The following is a 5,086-nucleotide window of genomic DNA, read 5'->3' on the forward strand; positions in this document are numbered from 1 at the left end:
TATCCGGAAATCGTAATACATGTGTGAATAATAGACACCAACATGTCCCTAGTAAGCCTCTAGTTGACTAGCTCGTTGATCAACAGATAGTCATGGTTTCCTGACTATGGACATTAGATGTCATTGATAACGAGATCACATCATTAGGAGAATGATGTGATGGACAAGACCCAATCCTAAACATGGCATAAGATCGTATAGTTCGTTTGCTAGAGTTTTTCCAATGTCAAGTATCCTTTCCTTGGACCATGAGATCGTGTAACTCCCGGATACCGTAGGAGTGCTTTACCGCACACGTCTAAAAGATCAACTTGATCAATTGTTGTGTCTATGGGGTGCCCCCCTGCCCCCGTATATAAAGGAGCATGGGGGGTGCGGCCGTCCAGGGAGGAGGTGTGCCAGGAGGAGTCCTACTCCCACCGGGAGTAGGACTCCCCCCCCCTTCCTAGCTGGAAAAGGATTCGGGAGGGGGAAAGAGAAGGGAGAGAAGGAAAGGGGGTGCGCCGCCCCCCTCTCCTTGTCCTATTCGGACTAGGGGAGAGGGGCACGCGGCCCAGCCCTGGCCGCCTCTCCTCTTCTCCGTAAAGGCCCACTAAGGCCCATTTACCTCTCGGGGGGTTCCGGTAACCTCCCGGTACTCCGGTAAAATCCTGATTTCACCCGGAACACTTCCGATATCCAAACATAGGCTTCCAATATATAAATCTTCATGTACGACCATTTCGAGACTCCTTGTCATGTCCGGGATCACATCCGGGACTCCAAGCAACGTAGTACATCAAAACATATAAACTCATAATATAACCGTCATCAAAACGTTAAGCGTGCGGACCCTACGGGTTCGAGAACTATGTAGACATGACCGAGACGTGTCTCCGGTCAATAACCAATAGTGAAACCTGGTTGTTCATATTGGCTCCCACATATTCTACGAAGATCTTTACCGGTCAAACCGCATAACAACATACGTTGTTCCCTTTGTCATCGGTATGTTACTTGCCTGAGATTCGATCGTCGGTATCTCAATACCTAGTCCAATCTCGTTACCGGCAAGTCTCTTTACTCGTTTTGTAATACATCATCCCGCAACTAACTCATTAGTATGCAATGCTTGCAAGGCTTATGTGATGTGCATTACCGAGAGGGCCCAGAGATACCTCTCCGACAATCGGAGTGACAAATCCTAATCTCGAAATACGCCAACCCAACATGTACCTTTGGAGACACCTGTAGAGCACCTTTATAATCACCCAATTATGTTGTGACGTTTGGTAGCACACAAAGTGTTCCTCCGGCAAACGGGAGTTGCATAATCTCATAGTCATAGGAACATGTATAAGTCATGAAGAAAGCAATAGCAACATACTAAACGATCGGGTGCTAAGCTAATGGAATGGGTCATGTCAATCACATCATTCACCTAATGATGTGATCCTGTTAATCAAATAACAACTCTTTGTCCATGATTAGGAAACATAACCATCTTTGATTAATGAGCTAGTCAAGTAGAGGCATACTAGTGACACTCTGTTTGTCTATGTATTCACACATGTATTATGTTTTCGGTTAATACAATTCTAGCATGAATAATAAACATTTATCATGATATAAGGAAATAATTAATAACTTTATTATTGCCTCTAGGGCATATTTCCTTCAGTCTCCCACTTGCACTAGAGTCAATAATCTAGATTACACAGTAATGATTCTAACACCCATGGAGCCTTGGTGCTGATCATGTTTTGCTCGTGGAAGAGGCTTATTCAACGGGTCTGCTACATTCAGATCCGTATGTATCTTGCAAATCTCTATGTCTCCCACCTGGACTAGATCCCAGATGGAATTGAAGCGTCTCTTGATGTGCTTGGTTCTCTTGTGAAATCTGGATTCCTTTGCCAAGGCAATTGCACCAGTATTGTCACAAAAGATTTTCATTGGACCCGATGCACTAGGTATGACACCTAGATCGGATATGAACTCCTTCATCCAGACTCCTTCATTTGCTGCTTCCGAAGCAGCTATGTATTCCACTTCACACGTAGATCCCGCCACGACGCTTTGTTTAGAACTGCACCAACTGACAGCTCCACCGTTTAATGTAAACACGTATCCGGTTTGCGATTTAGAATCGTCCGGATCAGTGTTAAAGCTTGCATCAACGTAACCATTTACGATGAGCTCTTTGTCACCTCCATAAACGAGAAACATATCCTTAGTCCTTTTCAGGTATTTCAGGATGTTCTTGACCGCTGTCCAGTGATCCACTCCTGGATTACTTTGGTACCTCCCTGCTAGACTTATAGCAAGGCACACATCAGGTCTGGTACACAACATTGCATACATGATAGAGCCTATGGCTGAAGCATAGGGAACATCTTTCATTTTCTCTCTATCTTCTGCAGTGGTCGGGCATTGAGTCTTACTCAACTTCACACCTTGTAACACAGGCAAGAACCCTTTCTTTGCTTGATCCATTTTGAACTTCTTCAAAACTTTGTCAAGGTATGTGCTTTGTGAAAGTCCAATTAAGCGTCTTGATCTATCTCTATAGATCTTAATGCCTAATATGTAAGTAGCTTCACCAAGGTCTTTCATTGAAAAACTCTTATTCAAGTATCCCTTTATGCTATCCAGAAATTCTATATCATTTCCAATTAGTAATATGTCATCCACATATAATATCGGAAATGCTATAGAGCTCCCACTCACTTTCTTGTAAATACAGGCTTCTCCAAAAGTCTGTATAAAACCAAATGCTTTGATCACACTATCAAAGCGTTTATTCCAACTCCGAGAGGCTTGCACCAGTCCATAAATGGATCTCTGGAGCTTGCACACTTTGTTAGCTCCTTTTGGATCGACAAAACCTTCTGGTTGAATCATATACAACTCTTCTTCCAGAAATCCATTCAGGAATGCAGTTTTGACATCCATTTGCCAAATTTCATAATCATAAAATGCGGCAATTGCTAACATGATTCAGACAGACTTAAGCATCGCTACGGGTGAGAAGGTCTCATCATAGTCAATCCCTTGAACTTGTCGAAAACCTTTTGCAACAAGTCAAGCTTTGTAGACAGTAACATTACCGTCAGCGTCAGTCTTCTTCTTGAAGATCCATTTATTCTCAATTGCTTGCCGATCATCGGGCAAGTCAACCAAAGTCCACACTTTGTTCTCATACATGGATCCCATCTCAGATTTCATGGCTTCAAGCCATTTTGCGGAATCTGGGCTCACCATTACTTCTTCATAGTTCGTAGGTTCATCATGATCTAGTAGCATGACTTCCAGAACAGGATTATCGTACCACTCTGGTGTGGATCTTACTCTGGTTGATCTACGAGGTTCAGTAGTAACTTGTTCTGAAGTTTCATGATCATCATCATTAGCTTCCTCACTAATTGGTGTAGGTGTCACAGATCCGTTTTCTGTGATGTACTACTTTCCAATAAGGGAGCAGGTACAGTTACCTCATCAAGTTCTAATTTCTTCCACTCACTTCTTTCGAGAGAAACTCCTTCTCTAGAAAGGATCCATTCTTAGCAACAAATGTCTTGCCTTCGGATCTGTGATAGAAGGTGTACCCAACAGTCTCCTTTGGGTATCCTATGAAGACACATTTCTCCGATTTGGGTTCGAGCTTATCAGGTTGAAGCTTTTTCACATAAGCATCACAGCCCCAAACTTTAAGAAACGACAACTTTGGTTTCTTGCCAAACCATAGTTCATAAGGCGTCGTCTCAATGGATTTTGATGGTGCCCTATTTAACGTGAATGCGGCCGTCTCTAAAGCATAACCCCAAAACGATAGCGGTAAATCTGTAAGAGACATCATAGATCGCACCATATCAAGTAAAGTACGATTACGACGTTCGGACACACCATTACATTGTGGTGTTCCGGGTGGCGTGAGCTGTGAAACTATTCCGCATTGTTTCAAATGTAGACCAAACTCGTAACTCAAATATTCTCCTCCACGATTAGATCGTAGAAACTTTATTTTCTTGTTACGATGATTTTCAACTTCACTCTGAAATTCTTTGAACTTTTCAAATGTTTCAGACTTATGCTTCATTAAGTAGATATACCCATATCTGCTTAAATCATCTGTGAAGGTGAGAAAATAACGATATCCGCCATGAGCCTCAACATTCATCGGACCACATACATCTATATGTATGATTTCCAACAAATCTGTTGCTCTCTCCATAGTACCGGAGAACAGCGTTTTAGTCATATTGCCTATGTGGCACGGTTCATAAGTACCAAGTGATTCATAATCAAGTGGTTCCAAAAGTCCATCAGTATGGAGTTTCTTCATGCGCTTTACACCGATATGACCTAAACGGCAGTGCCACAAATAAGTTGCACTATCATTATCAACTCTGCATCTTTTGGCTTCAACATTATGAATATGTGTATCACTACTATCGAGATTCATCAAAAATAGACCACTCTTCAAGGGTGCATGACCATAAAAGATATTACTCATATAAATAGAACAACCATTATTCTCTGATTTAAATGAATAACCGTCTCGCATCAAACAAGATCCAGATATAATGTTCATGCTCAACGCTGGCACCAAATAACAATTATTTAGGTCTAATACTAATCCCGAAGGTAGATGTAGAGGTAGCGTGCCGACCGCGATCACATCGACTTTGGAACCATTTCCCACGCGCATCGTCACCTCGTCCTTTGCCAGTGTTCGCTTAATCCGTAGTCCCTGTTTCGAGTTGTAAATATTAGCAACAGAACCAGTATCAAATACCCAGGTGCTACTGCGAGCTCTAGTAAGGTACACATCAATAACATGTATATCACATATACCTTTGTTCACCTTGCCATCCTTCTTATCCGCCAAATACTTGGGGCAGTTCCGCTTCCAGTGACCAGTCTGCTTGCAGTAGAAGCACTCAGTTTCAGGCTTAGGTCCAGACTTGGGTTTCTTCTCCTGAGCAGCAACTTGCTTGCTGTTCTTCTTGAAGTTCCCCTTCTTCTTCCCTTTGCCCTTTTTCTTGAAACTAGTGGTCTTGTTGACCATCAACACTTGATGCTCCTTCTTGATTTCTACCTCCGC

This window comes from Triticum urartu, chromosome 1 (assembly GCF_003073215.2).
Source record: "Triticum urartu cultivar G1812 chromosome 1, Tu2.1, whole genome shotgun sequence".
NCBI classification, from domain to species: domain Eukaryota; kingdom Viridiplantae; phylum Streptophyta; class Magnoliopsida; order Poales; family Poaceae; genus Triticum; species Triticum urartu.